At 50.6% G+C, this 17,274-nt stretch overlaps 1 protein-coding gene across 12 annotated transcripts in view; it reads left to right on the top strand.

Moving 5' to 3' along the window:
* Positions 1-254: 254 nt before the first annotated feature.
* The window catches only part of Epb41l1 (erythrocyte membrane protein band 4.1 like 1), a 122,406-nt gene continuing 105,386 nt past the window's right edge, over positions 255-17,274 (top strand). For 5 of the 12 annotated variants that reach the window (XM_085832884.1, XM_085832879.1, XM_085832874.1 and 2 more), the window contains exon 1: positions 255-489. The gene's annotated coding sequence lies outside the window, so the exon portion shown is untranslated. The remainder of the gene's footprint in view (positions 490-17,274) is intronic. The other 7 variants (XM_029472793.2, XM_029472790.2, XM_029472798.2 and 4 more) reach the window with 2 other exon arrangements.

Genomic DNA, 17,274 nt, shown 5'->3' with positions numbered 1-17,274 from the left:
GGGGGAAGCCAGCGGCGCGGGCTCGCAGGGCGCACACCCCTCCGAGTTCCCCTCCCTGGGATCGGACGCGCCTGCTCCTAGGCAGCTCGGCTCTTGGGGCCAGTGGGTCGCGCTCGCTACTCGCACACCGCTTCGGACGCTGCCTGGCCGGGATCGCCGCCGCCTCCTCCCAGGGAGCTGGCGGGGCGGGGCAGAGGGGGAGAGGGGGTGTGCGGAGCGGGCGGGGAGGGGGCTGAGCGCCGTGGGAGGGAGCGAACGAGCGAGCGAGCGAGCGAGCGGGGCATTTCTGCGCAGCTCCGGAGCGTCTTGGAGCCTGCCTGGGCGGCCACTGGACGAAGGGACTCAGAGACAGACAGACAGACGGCTCCCGGAAGCCGCGCCGCCGCCGCCAGGTTAGCAGGGCGCGGAGACCGAGCAGGCTGTTGCTACGTCCCGAGCTCGCGTGCTGGAGGACGTGCGTGGCCGAAGCTACGATTCGTGTCTTTGCGGGTACGTGTGTCGGGGTCCACATCTCCGGGTGTGTGTTGAATGTGAACGCGCGTGTGTCTGTGGATCGGTGCAAGTGGCGTGTACGTGCGTGTGCATCTGAGTAAGGGGCTGGGTGGTGTACTAATCTGGTTGAGGGTCTGTGTGCCCGGGTTTATCCGCGGATGTGCCTAAAGAGGGTGTGTCCCAATGTGTAACAGTGTGTACATCTGGATGAGGCAGTGTGCCTATGCTGATGGCTTCGCTTTGGCTGAAGCCTATGGCGGGTGTATGTGAGTGTTCGTGTGTGTATTTCACTGTGTGCACGCCAGTGTGACTCCCCATGTGTGTGCGCGTGTGAGGGTGGGTGTGCACCCGCGTAGCCCCTGTGTGCGTGTGCTCGGCTTTGTCTCGGCACTGCCGGGAGGAAGGGGGTGGGGGCGGCGGCCGAGGCGCTGGCGTCGTCCGGAGCCCGGCACTGGCCAAGGAAGTGGGTAGCAGCAGCGGCGGGGGGGCGTCTTAGCTGAGTGGAGACTCCCTGCTGGCAGGTGGGCAGCCACACCCGGGGTACAGGAGAGCCCTACTGACAGTGGAGCCTGGCTCCCAGCTGAGCTGAAGCAGAGGGCGTGGCCTGCTCAAATCCCGGGTGTGGGTTTGTGTGGGGTGGGGTGGGGGATTAGGTGTGAAGAGGGTGTGTGTGTGCGCAGGCATGGGTGTGGGGTGTGGGTAGAAGCAACAGCGGCCCCTCAGCGGGGTTCTGAGATACGTTCCCTTGCTGTGTAAGGACCATCACCCTGGCCAGTTACAGCCCAGCCTGGTTAGGTACCCTCCACCCTCACCCTGGACACTGGGAAGGGCAGCAGCCTAGGTACCCTACAAAGACTAATAAGACTGATCACTATCTTAAATGGCCAGCGCCCCACTCCAAGGAATCCCCTCTCAGAAGGTCTTCATACTTTGAGAGATATGTGTTTCTGTATCTCTTCCCCCATGTTTTGGGCACTGCATGCATGTCTAGTCTGGGTGAACGTGTGCATTCTCCCTGTTTATTTCTTGTGCATTTAGGTGCATTTGTACATTTTACTGATGAAGAGTAAACAAAATATCTCTGAATGTATATGTGCATTTGTTTTGATAAGTTCTGGTATATCTGGTTTTTATGAGTGTGTAAGCTGTTTGTGTATTGGCGAGCCAGGATGGGGACAGTAAGAGAAGTGCCATTTTGCTGCTAACTGGAACAGAATAGAAAGCCCCCTATATTTGAAAAACAAGATTACAAGGAAGTTTGGTGATTGATTTAGTCACTGTCTGCCGGGTTCAGATACTGGTACTGAAATGTAGGTAGACTAGGTTTGACAAGGATCTAGAGAGGCTGAGAATCTCACAGAGGGAAGGAAGGAGGACGTGCAAGCCCAGTCTTCCTTCTCCTGGCTCTTCTCTCTCACTTCACTCCTTGCTGCTTGGCTTGTGTACAAGGATAAGTGTGCGGGCTTTGGAGTGCAGAGGGAGAATGCAGGGAGTGTAACGGGAGCCAAGTGGACAGTGCAGGAGTGGGAGGGGCGCCCCCCGAAGGCAGATTTCTGCAACTCCCCAGCTGCTTTCCTGGCAGAGGCCGCAGAGGCAGGGAAAGCTGGGATTCTTATCTCTCTCCCTGAATACACACCTCAAGAGAGCTGCTACCCTGGCAGCTCACTGGCGCTGAAATCTGGTGGTGGTGGGTGTCTCCTTTTGTGTTTATTTTTATTAAGCTGCTTTTCTCGTCAAGACCCTGACCTTCCCATGCCTCAGTTTCTCTGTTTAGGCGGCTAGGAAGCTCAGTGTCGTGTCTTTGAGGCAGGCTGGACTTTGGCTCAAAGCTGTCTTATTACCAAGATTTAGGAATTCTCTGTTCTTTTAAAAATGTTATATTTGATATGCATGTGACCATCAGAGAATAACTTGTAAGAGTCAGGGATTGAACTCAGGTCATCAGGCTTGGTAGGAAATGGCTTTACCCAATGAGACATCTTGCTAGCCAGGAATTCAGACTTCTTGCCCCCAGAGATCCTGGCCATACCTCCCTACCTTCCTCATTAGCGCCCAGACCACCAGTTCTCAGTGTGGTCAGCTTACCATTTTCAGCAAGGTTACCGGTTTACTAGAAATGCAAATTTGGAGCCTTCTGGTAGACATACACAATGCAAAAATCTGGAGATGGGGTTTAGCAGTCTCTGTTTTAACAAATGCAAATTATTCTGACCTGTTCTACAACCCTCTAGAGAAGCCAGGAAGTGCTGGATTGAAACAAGAGGATATCCCTTCTTTTTTGCAACGGGCCATACATGTCCCTGAAGTAGCCCCAACGCCTACCTTATTTGGTAGGGGTTCTGGCTTCAAGCCCCAGGTCTTTCCTGTGGTCTTAGACAGATAACTCCTTTGCTGACCAAAGCAAACTCTTACCCCGTAGCTTCCTCTCTAAGCTTATTTTCCTCAACCCTTACCTTGATTGACAAGAAGGCAGGTACAATCCAGTCCTTGCCCACTTGACTTTGGAATTTGTGCCTGCAGGCCCCTCCATTTAGCACCTCATCCCCTGCTTCCTCAGACTTCCTCAGACACATGACTGTGTCTTTTGGGGGTGGGGGCAGGGCTTTGCCAATATCCTAGGTTAGGGGAGTATTTCCCTTCATCTATCCCTAGAGCTCCTGTCTCTCCTAGGGCTTGTAAGCCTGTGGAATTAGACTTGAACTTGTGAGTTGCTTGATTGTCTCCCTCATCTAGGCTGTGAATGCCATCTGGGCAGGGATTGCTTGTTCATCGTCCTGGTATCTAGCAGTGTTTCTACCTTTTGATTTGTGGTCCATAAGCCTGTCACGTGAATTAATGTCTCAAGTAGGAGACAAGTGGCTGGAGAGATGGCTCCAAGGTTAAGAGCATTGGCTGCTCTTCCAGAGGACCCAGGTTTGGTTCCCAGCACCCACATGGCAGCTCACAACTGTCTGTGACTCACAGCTGTCTGTAACTCCTGTTCCAGGGGATCTGACTCCCTCACACATGCAGGCAAAGCACCATGTACATTTTTTTTAAAGTAAACACATTTAAGATAGGACATGATGCTAAGTGATGCCCTTTCCCAAGTGTCTCCTCAAGCTTTGATGGTGTACCAATCCAAGCAGGACACGGATTGGTTTAGGCAGGTCATCTTTTACACTCCTCCATCTCCTGGCTGTAGACTTGGCTCTCACTGTGTGCCCTGGGGAAGGCAGGGGAAAGCTCTTAGGAGACATAGCCTCTCTTGTGACCTCCTAGGGCCCTATGCATCTGTGCAGAGAACGAGTGTGGAATCTAAAGTTTTGGGGTGTGGCTGCACACCTCACTTTCCTCCTTTGCACGTTTCTTCTTCTGCCAAGTGGAGGTGTTGGGGTGAAGGCTCTTACTGCAGTAGTCTCTCGTGGCCCAGTGAGAATTTAGTCCAAGACTCCCTAGGGGAATTCTAGATGTGAAGAGTGCTAATCATATACCTACCATGTATATTTCATACTGAGTTGAGACCTTGCATCTTTTCACTTAGAGAGCTTTGTGGCTTTTCTGGTTATATCTACATTGTATCGGGGACACTACTGTGTAAAGTAAGGGTTGGATACATGTGTGGGGATTCCAGTGCAACAGTGGGGTCTGATAACCGTGGTGGCTATTGACTGACTGACTGGTAGGTAGCAGATGCATGGCAGACACACCGGACAAGGAATGATTCAAGTCTTAAGCAGGTCAGAGCAGAGGAAAAGATGGCTTCACCATGCTACTCAGAACAGTCTACAACTTAAAATGTAGGGATTGTGTTTTTCTGGAATTTTACATTACATATTTCCAAACCATAGTTGATAACTGAATCAGAAGAGGAGGGACTCTTACGGTGCCGGAGCCATTCGGGCGTTGCCATATACTAGCTGAGAAAGTGACTCCACCTCTTCCCGTGTCATATCTCTGTACCTGTAAAATGAACCGATATGCGTCTCGGCTTCGCGGGGTTGATTTGAGAGTTAAATGAGACTCCACATATGGAGCACTCCGCACAATGTGGGCACAGAGTAAACATTTGGTAAATGTTAGCTGTTGTTACTCTCGTGGCTACCGCACGGTTTCGTTCAGCCGGCTTGAATGCCTTTGTGTTGGGCTCTGGGCCTATGGCAAGAGAAATGAGTCCAGCAAGGGTCACAGCCTGGGGATGGCAATAGATTCGTAAGGATGCTTTAGTATGGGGATGATGGGCAAGGTGGGGACGGCTGCTCAGGGAGGAAGGGCTTTATGGCGAAGGAAAAGATGGTGGTCTAAGTAAAAGCTGGAGGGTGTAGAGGCAGAGTGAGTGGCTACAGAGTCGCAAGAAGCAGAGAGGCTCCACATCTGTGGAGCTTGACCCAGTCTTGCTGGAGGCCAGGGAAGAGAATTAAGCCAGACTGGGAAAGAGTGCATTTGCATTTCAAAAACCGCTCTCCAGGTGGTGGGAGCTGCTGACTTAAGGTAGAAAGGGAGGGTTGTGGAATGAGACAGGGGTAGGGTTGGGCCTGATAAACCCAGTGAGAGTCATCAGCTGTGTGTTTGTGTGTGTGTGTGTGTGTGTGTGTGTGTGTGTGCGCGTGCGCGCGCGCGCGCAGAAGTCAAGCGGCCCAGAGAGTGGACTGGCCTCTCATGGGCTTTAAGACCCTCTTAACACTACAGATGCTTGGTGAGGGGTCTATAACGGAGAGCTCTAGCTTCTGGGTTACCCTTCCTGAAGTGTGTTTGTTGCCTTCCTTCCTGAGGCCACGGTGCACAGAGCTCATAGCCACAAGACCTATCTATACTCTCTCAGTTCTGGAAGCCTGACATCCATTATCAGCCAGGTGGTACCTTCTGCCTCCGGAAGTCTGCTCCCTGGTCCCTTCTGGCTTCTGGAGGACAGCAGTGGTGGCCTTGACTGGCTACCTGGTCTGCTCCTGTCACCAATGTGACTTTCTCCCTCTGTATCATGGGACTTTCTCCCTGCCTGTCTTTGTGGTTCCTTTCTTTTAAGGTTTAGGACCTGCCTTAATCTTCTGTGTTCTCATTTTAATTTAACTAATCACATCTGCCAAGACCCTATTTCCAAATAAGGTCATATATTCTGAGGCTCTACTAAGTCGAGCTGGGAAAGGGGTGGGTGTCACTACTCAGCCTACAGGAGACAGGGGAGAACCTCGGTCTTAGAGTCCTTAAGCCCAGCTCCAAAGTTAGGCTCAGCGGAGCGGCCATGAGCCTTAGGTTGGGTCGGTTACGTTTTCTGTCTTAGTTCTTTCCTCTATGAAACAGTGACAGCAGTACAGCTAAGTCTATTGTTACATGCACGTTCATAGAGGTGGTACACGGTCCTCAATTACTACCCCCTCTGGACTCTCCCGCACTGAGTAGCTTACATTTACCTTGCTCCATTTCCAGATGTGAAGAATTATCTTCTGCAGTCTAGAATTGGTATAGAATCTAGACCACTCTTGCCAGATTCCAAATCCCAGGAGATAATGAGAAAGCTCTTTGTGGATCGCTTAAGGGTTTGTTGCTGTGATTTTTAATTATAACCTTCATCAGCATAATAACCCTTGGCCATTGCCACATCCGCTGCACCTCATCAGAGCCCAGCCCACTCCTCTCCCAGGGAAGGCCTCTCCTTCTCCCTTAAGTAGAGGCTTTGCATGAAGTATTATTATGAGGCTCAGAACTGTGGAAGCCACGGACGTGAATCCTGTTGCTGACTATTTTTCGGTAACGAAAATCCTGTTTTCATTGGCCTGGGAAGGGAAATTTAGACTAAGACAGACGTGACATCCCAAAGCTATCCACTACAATTGAAATAACTTATCTGACGCTCCTGAACCATGCGTTTTCCCCATTGCAGCCTCCATTCCAGAAGCAGGAGTTGAGGGCATGTAGGTGCCGGAGGAGGGCTTTCCCTTGATGGAGGTGAGACTCCAGCTAGGAAGCCTCGAGGTCTGTAGAGATGGTCCAGTGGTAAGAGCGTTTGTCGGACTTGCAGAGTACCCAGGTTCCATTCCCAGCACCCACTTGGAGACATATCTGTACCTCCAGTTCCAAGGGATTCAACACCGTCTCTAGCTTCATGGACCACTGGGCACACACATGGTATGCATAGATACATGCAGGCATGTACTCATACACATAAACATTTAAACAGAAAAGAAAGCCGGGCGTGGTGGCGCACGCCTTTAATCCCAGCACTTGGGAGGCAGAGGCAGGCAGATTTCTGAGTTCGAGGCCAGCCTGGTCTACAAAGTGAGTTCCAGGACAGCCAGGGATACACAGAGAAACCCTGTCTCGACAAAACCAAAAAAAAAAAAAAAAAAAAAAAAGAGGCCCTTGGGGGCTGAGTGAGTAAGCAGTAGCTGTATGACCGACCTGGTAGGGTTTTGTTACCAGCCTGGCGGTAACATTCTATATACTGCAGAGGAAGGGGAGAAGACTCCGTGGGAAGCAGTGTGGGAACCAGCCCCTGGAGGCACCTAAGGCTCCAATACCCCACTAACAGGCCAGTGTTTCACTGCAGGCCAGGTCCTTGGAGGGCTCAGGAGAGGGCAGTTTCCAGTACATCATTTTCCCCCCAAGCTGGGGTACTCACTCCACCTCATTCTTCCCCCTCCCTTCCTCCTCTGGGTTTTCTCTCACCTCCTCTGCCTCTCTATCTCCCTCTCTGCCTTCTCCTGAGATTATAGGTCTAAAGATAAAGTCTGCAAAGCCACTTCAGGTGACTGCTTTGGGGCTACCTAGAATTAGAAAGCCTGGGGTTGTCACAGGCTCGCTGCGGTGACTTAGAAATCTCCGCTGTCACTTATCAGCTTCTGCTCTGCACCAGGTGCTGTGCTAAGCGCTTCCAGGGACTTCTGTCTCTTAATCCTCGCCACGACCCAGGGACACAGACTACAATCCCCTGCACATCACAGGAGGCTAAATAACAGGCCCAGGGCCTACCCAGTGCTCAGCCAGCAAGAGGCAAAGCTGGGGTCTAAGTCTTGATCAGGCCAAAGCCCACGGGTACTTTTGAGTCTTTCTTGGGGCCCATGAGAACATTTAGGGCCACAGATGTTGCATATGTTTGTTGAAATTCTAAGAGCAAATCTTTCATTCTGTGAATAGAGACTTCAAGCCAGTGCTTTGCAGCAGTGTTAGTGGCTTTGGGCCCCAGGGCTGGCCACACCTGACACCTTGTTCTAGGCAGCTGCCTGCCCATCTTTGGGAGAGATATGACATCAGAGGGAGGTGACAGGACAGGTTTGAAGGTCCTTTGATTTTATTTTTAACTTATCTATTTATTTTTGAGACAGTGTCTCATTATATAGCCTTGACTGTCCTGGACCTTCCTATATAGCCCGGCCTCAGACTCACAGAGATCCTCCTGCCTCTGCCTCTCGAGTGCTAGAATTAAAAGCATGAGCCACCACACCTGGCTTCCTCAGCTTTTTTCCTAGTTATCTCCCCACTATCTCCCTTAACTTCTCATAGTGGATGGTGAGTCTTCCCGTTAAAGCAACTCATTGTCTGCAAATCAGTTAGTTGTCTGCAGAAGAGGTATGGGGGCTTAATGTAAGGATCCCCTGGCTGGTTTAAAGATGGTTGGAGCTCTGGAGAAGGGAATGGGGAAGTAGAGGCCAGAGCCAGGAGTCCCAGGGTCCCCTTTACTAGAAGGGAGAAGGTAGAGTACTGTGGCAGAGCAGTGAGAACTGCCTCTCCTTCCGTGTCCAGCTCTGGGGTCCAGACTCCCCCACAGTCATGCTATTGACCTCAGGGCAGTACCTTAGATACTGGGCAGCTATGGTCTTATGCTGGATACCCATCCCCACTCTTGCCCATTGACTATCAGCTGAGTAGCCCAGGCTAGCTTAGCCACCACCTACCTGATTGCCTGAGACCTTGACCAAAGAGTTTTACAATGTCTAGCTACAGAGGCCTCTCCACAGGCAAAGGGGCAGAAATGGACTATGAGAAATCGTTTATTTAAGGGACTCACATCAGAGACAGCTGTAAACTTGTGAAGTAGCAGGCATGCGGAGACTGTGCACTGTCCCTAGGAGAAGACCCATGGGAATTCTCTAAGTCTTTATGTCACCTGTGAAAATTTATGGTTGCCTCTTCAGCATTGTTTGTTTGTTTTTGTTTTCGGAGACAAGGTTTCTCTGGGTAGCCCCGGCTGTCCTGGAACTCACTCTGTGGACCAGGTTGGCTTCGAACTCAGAGATCCACCTGCCTCTGTCTCCCAAGCACTGGGATTAAAGGTATGTGCCACTACAACCTGGCTTAATTGTTTGTTTTCAAGACAGTATCTCAATCTTAGCCCAGGCTGACCTGGAACTTGCAGCATTTTCCTGCCTCAGCCTCCCAACTGCTAGGATAACAGGTTGTGAGGCACTGTGCTTAAGCTTCAGGATTTTTATGGAGTTAGAATTAAAGTCTAGAGAAGGGTCAACAGGGAGCTACCAGCGGGGCCATGCAGAGAGATGGTTTCCGTCTAGTGTCTTGGTACACTGCTGGCCAGTCTTGCTATGAAGGCGACAAGTGACTGTGGATCAGTCCCTTTCTCTGTCTGAACCTCAGTTTTCCCATGTAAGGTGGGGACTGAGCAGGATAAAATAGCAAGGCTTCCTGCAGCTTTGATCTGTGGCTCTGGAAGTCATGTGTCTTGCTGCTCAGTCTTTGGTCTCTGCTCTTCTCCTTTTTGGGCCTCTTTGTCACCTGCCTCGACCTGTCCTCAGCATCACTGTCTCCTGAGAATGGACAGAAAGCCAGGATCCAGGTTCCTCCTGTCCCCTCCCACGTGTCAAACCACATGCCTGGGCGGTCAGGTCCCCACTCAGTCTCCCGGACTACGCCCACTCGCCAGAAGTGCAGCAGGTGCCTGTGGGTCTGGGCAAGTTCAAGGTGGTTTCTCTGCGGGGGTTCTCTGGGTACCTGGACTAGTGCCAAGTGGAGGGGGAGCAGAACTCCTTTCCAGAGGCTCTCGGGGCATGCCCGGTACTCACCTGTGCTCTTCTTTGCCCTTGTTTCTCCGTTCCTTCTTGCCAAGACTGTCAGCTGTGCCTGTCAAAATCCCGTATGTCTTTTTCAGGGCTCTGCTTCCATGCCAGCCTCTGGCTCACAAAGCCTCACAGGCCGCCCTCCACTTCACAGTGAGCTTTTCTTTACGTCCTCTACAGTTCTGCTGGGTCTTAGCTTTATCTGAGAGGTGTCAGGTCTCTTTTACTACTGAGGAGTCTCCTGTCTCATCCTTTGCTCCCTAGACCTCCCTGCACAGGGCTGTTTACAGAGTAGGTGCTTAATCCAAACCTAGAAGTTTTATTGGTAGAGAGCTGCCTGCAGCCTTGAGCTGGGCCAGTTTCTTTGGAACCCCTGTGGCCCACATCAGTCAGGACGTCTCACATCGCTCCTCAGTCTTTATTTGTGGGTTGGAGAGAGGCCAAGCAGGGCAGTAGCTAAGAACTTAAATTTCACTCCCTGATGCCTTCGTTTGTGGGCTGTGTGACTTTGGACAAATCACTTCCACTCTCTGCATCTCAGTTTTCTCAGGTTAAAACAAAGGAAGAAACCCTGCCTCGAAAAAACAACAACAAAAACCAAACCAAACCAAATAAACAAAACAAAACAAAAACCAAAGAGATCAGGCTGGATGTGGAAGTAGGTACACACCTGTAATTCCAGCACTTGTCTGACTGAGGCAGGAGGATTGTGCATTTGAAGCCAACATGAACTACATTGAAATCCCATCTCAACCTACCACCTCCCCACCCACCCCACAAAAAACCCAACAAGCCAAACAAAACCAATCGGAAGAAGTAGAACTGGGGGCATGGAGACAGAGCTGATGCTCTGTGTACAGTGCCTGGAAAGCAAGGCAGAGAGTAACTGCCCAGGACACCGGCAGACTCCATGATTTTTTTGTTTTGTTTTGTTTTGTTTTGTTTTGTTTTGTTTTGTTTTGTTTTGTTTTTCGAGACACGGTTTCTCTGTGTAGCCTTGGCTGTCCTGGAACTCACTTTGTAGGCCAGGCTGGCCTCGAACTCAGAAATTCGCCTGCCTCTGCCTCCCAAGTGCTGGGATTAAAGGCGTGCACCACCACGCCCAGCTAGACTCCATGATTTTTAAATTAGTGACTATTATTGCCTTTACTGTTTGAGCAAATAAAGGATTTTCTCATGGCTAGTGTGAAAGAGATTGATGTCTTTACAGAAGATCTGAGGTCTTTGGGGGTCTTCTGTCATGTAGGGGCCATGCGACTCTAGCACAAGGAGCTGGCATCTAACAGAGATGTGACCGAGTGAGCAGAACAGTGGGTTGTAGGGAACAGATTGGAAGGGCATGAGGTAGTGTAACAGGAGTCTGGATGCAGGTGCTTCCTGTGCAGTGGGGGTGGGGGGAGAGGGTGGTGGGGAGGGGTGGTTACATGTTTATATGCAGGAAGGATCAGAGTGGAAACTTACAGCCCCAGTCTCCATAGGTGTGTGTGTGGGGAGGGGGCTCTGGAGGAGGGGGAGTGGCAAGCCTCATTTTGCCAAGAATAAGGCTTTGTAGGACTGATGGCTCTCAATGCCTCTGCTGAGAGCAGGAGGAGTGGGAGGGGGGCTCGGGAAGCAGGGCTGGGAGGGAGGTGTAGCTTGGCAGTGAGGAGCCGGGGAAGGTTGCTTAGTAGAAGTGGCTGTCGATATTTAGTTCCTCTCTAAGGTGGTAAGAAACTGAGGTGGTCTTCAGTTCTAGGCCTTTGCAGAGCTGCCTGTGGACAAGTCAGGATTTGAACCCCTGTTCTGTCTGAATTTAAAGCAGAAAATGACCCCAGAAATGTCAGGATCTCCAAAGACCAGGAACCAGCAGAAAAAAAAAGGTCTATCCTCCTAACTCCCATTAGACAGATGGGAAACAGAGGCCCGCAGCTGAGAGCCTTGTGGGAAATGGACCCTGAGCCTGTGGTGGGATTGGGTCTAGGTCTGTGTTGGGGGTTGGGAGAAGGGTGAAGTGGGTGCCAGAACCCCAAGGAGAATTGGACCGCAGATCCAGCGTCAGGTTGGGAGCCATCTGTTGCCAGGGGTATGGGATCCAGGTGAGTGGGATGTGCGGGCTGGAGCCTCCACCATTCTGGGCCTTCCTCCCGGAAAGGAGAAAGGGCTGGTTAGGTGGGAGCTGAAGGCGTGTTGAGATGTGGGGGAAGTCAAGGGGTGGGCCTTAGGAGAGGAGGCTGTTGCCAAGCAGCCAGAGATGTAGAAAACAGCAGAGCCACTGGCAAGCTCTGCCGGTGGCTTGGCCCTGTCCAGCCTGGTACATGGTGGGATCTCACCTCTTACAAGGAGTCAGGACTCCCAAGGTCATGATTGGAAATCTAGATCTGGAGTGGCCATCAGGGCTGAAGATTTCAAAGCCGTGTTCCTGGCATGTCCTCCGTGGGCACTGTCCTAGGATTTGTGCTGTCAAAAGGGTCAAGGGATACCCAGCCCAAGATAGTATTCTTGACCGCTTCTACCAATCAGCCCACCCGGCCGGGTCAGTTTTATTCCACTTGACTTCTACTCTTTATTTGCTTATTAAAAATATTTATAGATTGCCTCTGACTTTGTGGAGGGAGCCACACTGGCAGGGACAGCCCCCTCCCTCTTCTCAGCTGCCTGACCTCAGCCACCAGACTTCCTCTAAGTCCTCTTAGCTCCAGGTTGGATTTTTTGCTGGATTTACCTTCTGCTGAGCTGAAAACTGGAGTTAATTGTTAAACCTAATGGCGGCTGGGTTTCACCCCTCTGGGCTGGCTGGAGGGGGCTGTGCTGGCCTCGGTCTCCAGGAGAGGGGTGGAGCCACCCAGGTTTTTCTGGCCTGTGCCTGCTACCTCTTCCCTACTGTGAGGTCTGTTTCTGGGGCTCCTTCCTTCCCAGGGGCAGCCTGCCACTTGGACCTTTTCCCCCTGCCTCCAGCAGAGGTGACCTTGGGAGGTAAGTATGAACCCTGGCCCGGGTCCAAGGACTTCTGCCTGAGTGCTCTTGGGAAGGCTGGGAGATCTGAGGGTTCCTAGCCCAGGGGAGCCACCCAGAATGCTGGAAGTCAGTGTACTGAGCTGGCTTCGGTGAGTAGAGACCAGGAAGAGGTCAGAGTAGCTTCTACCCTTTGTACTCTACAGAGACCCCACTGAAGGCAGCCGTGGAGTGAGCCTCTCTCCTGCTTGACTCCTCCGTTAGCCTCCTTACCTGGTTTCTTGTTCCAGGCCCTTCCTTATCCTCACACTGGAAGAGCAGGCCTCCTTGAGAATAGGGCAAAGGCTTATTTCTTCCCTAGAAGCAGAGCCTGGGGCAGGTCCCAGACAAATGTTAGGTACAATGCAGCTCAAACTGCTAGGTCATCAGGCCCTGTCAAAGCTGGTGACCACTCTCTGAGCCACACTGTCAGCCCTCTATCCCTCTGGTCCCTCTGTCACCTACGCTCACTATGATAGACCCCCCAGGGGTGGATATTAATACCGGGCTCAGCAAGGATTGGGAAATGAGTAGACACCATTCTATTCTGGCACAGCTGGGCCTCTGAGGCTTAGCTCTGGGCCAGAGCCAAGGAGGCCGCTGCTGCCTTGCACCCCAGGACCTGCTGTATACCGAGGACCTACAACTGGAGCAAGTAGCATGTGGCTACTGAGCATTCCAAATGTGGCTAGGGAGGCCAAGGAACTGAATTTTAAATTCTGTTAACTCTTTCATTTTATTTACCAGGTAGACATTTAAACCAACACTCTATTCAGTTGTAGACAGACACCAGTGAAGACTGGGGAAGTTAGATTTGTGAGTGTAGATTTTCAATTTTTAAAAAAGCTAAATATTTGAAAACACACACTAGATTTAGAAGACTTAGCATGAAAAAGAATAAAAGATAAGCCGGGCAGTGGTGGCTCATGCCTTTAATCCCAGCACTTGGGAGGCAGAGGCAGGCAGATTTCTGAGTTCAAGGCCAGCCTGGTCTACAGAGTGAGTTTCAGGACAACCAGGTCTACACAGAGAAACCCTGTCTCGAAAAACAAACAAACAAAAAATCTAAATAGTATATATTGATTATCTGTTGAAATTTACTTATCAGGCTCAAGAGATTATATAAATGATTTTCACCCATTCCTTTATCCTTTCTTAAAATGTGTATAATTATTATTTTTTTATATTTCATGTTAAGATTACACTGTATTTTTTAAGTGTCTCTAGTCTTGGGTTTCCATTGCTGTGATGAAACACCGTGACCAAAGCAGCTTGGGGAGGAGAGGGTTTGTTTGGCTTACACTTTCATATCACTGTTCATCATCAAAGGAAGTCAGGACAGGAACTGAAACAGGGCAGGAACCTGGAGGCAGGAGCTGATGCAGAAGCCATGGAGGAAGGCCACTTACTGGCTTGCTCCTTTTGGCAAGCTCAGCCTGCTTTCTTATTTGGCCAGGATGAATTATAGAGCCCTGGGATGGACCCACCCACAACGGCCAGGCCTTCCCTCCCCCTCCCTCACTAATTGAGGAAATGCTCTACAGGCTTGCCTGAAACTGATCTTATGGAGGCATTTTCTTTGTTGAGGTTCCCGCTTTTCTGATAACTCTAGCTGGTGTCAAGTTGACTAAAACTAGCCAGCCCATCTCTCTGTCCTTCTGCCTCAGGCTCCCCAGTGGCTTCTAAGGCAAGCACCTGTGCCCACCTTACATGGTATTTCTACTGGACAATGTTGGTTTTTTTTCATTCATTAATTTATTAATTAATTTACATTCCAGTCAGAACTTCCCTTCCCCCTTCTCCTCCCAGTCCCTCCCTCTCACCATCCCTCCCCCAACTCCACTCCCTTTCTCCTCAGAGAAGGGGAGGCCTCCCGTGGATAGCAACCAGCCTTGGCCTTTCAGGTTGCAGTAGGACTAGAAGGCTCAGCTCCTATTGATGCTGCACAAGGCACCCAGTTAGGAGAAAGGGATCCAAAAGCAGGCAAAGGAATCGGAGACAGCTCCTGCTTCTCCTGTCAGGAGAGAGCAACATGAAGATAAAGCTGCCTATCTGTTACATATGTGTAGGGGGCCTGTGGACAATGTTGTTAGAGCCAGGGTTGAACTGGACATGTTCTAGGCACTAGTTTGAGGAGATTTGGGGAGACAGAGCAGGCCTGATCTTCCTTACCTCACCCCCCAACCCTGGAGGAATGCTTTTCTGAAGGATGTCACCCTGGAGAATCCCGTAGCCTCCAGGGTAACGATGCTTCTCGTTTTGGCCATGCCACCTGTGTTGTGTGACATTGGGTACTTAACTCAGATGAAGCATAGTCTGTCATCTGTCACTGAGACTGGAGAAATGACGACCCCAGGAATCATGTAGCATACTTGGCACACCTGATTCAGATCTGCAGTAGCTGCTGTTGCCACCGAATGGGAAGGTGTCGCTACGACCACCACATCCACTGCTTGTACCATTTGTCTGGCTGAGGAATGGACCAGAGAGCAGCCATAGAAGCTGGGATGGGAGTTGGCGATGCTTTGTGTGATATCTCAATGAATGGTTTACCTTTAGGGGGCCTCTTTGGAGCTCCCCTTGCCTTTTCATGGCAGTGATCAGGCAAAGATAAACCCCCATTTTGCAGATGAGGAAGTTGAGGAAGATTTCCTAGCAACATAGACAAAAGCACCAGTGCAGGACTTCCTGTCCTTGTTGTCATGCTGTTGGGACCAGTGTCTCTTTCCTTTGGGTAGTTATAGGATTCAGGAGCAGGTAAGGAATGGGATTATTAGTCTCCTGTAACAGAAGAGGGTTATCTTGGTTTTCTTTCTATTGTGATGATTAAAAACCATGACCAAAAGCAAACTGGGGAGGGAAGGGTACACTTGGCTTATACAAGCCAGGTCATAGTCCATCCCTGAGTGAATCACATCAGAAACTTCAAGGCAGGAACTGAAGGAGAAACCATGGAGGTCGCTGCTTACTGGTTTGCTCAGCCTGCTTTCTTATACAACCCAGGACCACCTGTCCACATCAACCATTAAGCAAGAAAATGCCCCACAGACTTGCCTACAGGCCAATCTGATGGAGACAGTTCCTTAACTGACATTCCCTCTTCCAAAATGACCCTAGCTTGTATCACGTCGACAAAAAGCCAACCAGCAGCATAGTTTCTCTTTATGCTTGTTATTGGTGTGTGTGTGCATATATATATACATATGCAAATATCCGCCTGCATGTTTGTGTGCTTGCACATATTTAGAGGCTAGAGGATAGTCTATAGTGGTGTCCCTAGGTAGTGTGGTCCCCTCTCTCTCGGTCTCCCTTCACACCCCACAACCAGAATCTCATTACCTTGGCTGTCCTGGACCATGGTTTGTGGAATGGGCTGGTCTTGAATTTGCAGTGATCCTCCTGCCTCTGCTTCTGGAATGTTGTGGCTGCAGGCTTATATCCTCTCTTCAGGCCCTGAGAGAGACCTGACGCTGTCTAGTGTAGCTGTGGCCATTCTGGAGCTGGAGATACAGAGGAGGAAGGAAGCAGGGAAAGGAGGGTAGAGGTATGGGAAGACCAGGTTGGGATCAAAGCAAGATGGGGGCCAGTTGGTGCTTCTGTTTATTTAGATCCAGCCCTCTGCTCACCCCTGGAAGGACTGTGACCTTCTCTCTTGTCTAATCCCCAGAGAGGGCAGCTAAGAAAGAGGCTTTTGTTCTGCCAGAGATTTCTGCTTTCCTCTTAAGGTAGTTAGTTGCACATGCGGGTGCTCTGGGGCGCATGCAGCACACACAGCCACAGCTGCCTGATGTCATCCTTCCCTGAACCCAGAGCTTCTCTGTAACTATCTACTTTCTGGCTAGCATAGAGACCACAGGCTTTCTCATCCAGGAGGTCTGCTCCAATCCCTCTCCTGAAGTTCATTTTCCCTGGGACCTTAGGCAGGTCATTTGGAATTCTTTAGCCTCACTTCCTTTATCCAAAAAGCAGCAATAAAATATTGTACAGACAACCTAGTAGTTAAGAGCCTGGGTCTGGGCCTGGAGAGATAGCTCAGCAGTTAAGAGCGCTGATTCTATTCTAGAGGACCAGGGATCAATTCCCAGCACCCACCCACATGGCAGTTCACAGCTGTCTGTAACTCTAGGGTCTGACCTCCCGACACACACACACACACACACACACACACAGACATACATGCAGACAAAACACCAGTGCACATTAACTAACTAACTAAATTAATTAATTAATTAAAAAATAAAAGAACCTAAGTCCAAACTCTGTGTTGTGGGACACACCTTTAGTCTTAATATTGCGGAGGCAGGTGGACCTCTGTGAGTTTAACGCCAGCCTGGTCTACACAGTGAGCGTTAGGTTAGCTAGGGCTACATACTGAGACCCTATCTCAGAAAGAGGACGCAGAGGAAGAGGAGTTCCCTCTCTGGACCTCAGACTGTTCATGTGTTCGTGTGCTCTGGAAGCTGGCTCATGAGTGTGGGCTCTCTAATCTAGAGAAGGCAACTGTGTAGTGTCAGCTTCCAGAGCCAGCAGAGGATTAGAGGAGGTGGTCCTATGGAGAGGCCCAGCTGTCAGAGAGGATGGGATTTCTAGATTAGGAAGGGAAGTGAGTTGCCAAGGCCACAGAGCTCCAGAGCCCACATTCATAAACCACTCACTGTACGTTTCCCTCCCGTTCACCCGCTTGCTATGTTCCTTATGACGGAAACAGGAGACTTCCACAGGCTTCTGAGTGCGTGAGCCCAAGGACGCATCTTTCCTTCTAGCTACACTGTCCATTGTTGCCAGGCCGAGCTGGCGGTGGAGCTCAAAGGCAAAGGGCTTAAAACGT

Source organism: Mus caroli, unplaced genomic scaffold (assembly GCF_978045245.1).
Source record: "Mus caroli unplaced genomic scaffold, Mus_caroli_1 scaffold_2, whole genome shotgun sequence".
NCBI classification, from domain to species: Eukaryota; Metazoa; Chordata; class Mammalia; order Rodentia; family Muridae; genus Mus; species Mus caroli.
The sequence above is the reverse complement of the archived record's forward strand: the minus strand, read 5'-3'. Positions and strand labels throughout refer to the sequence as shown.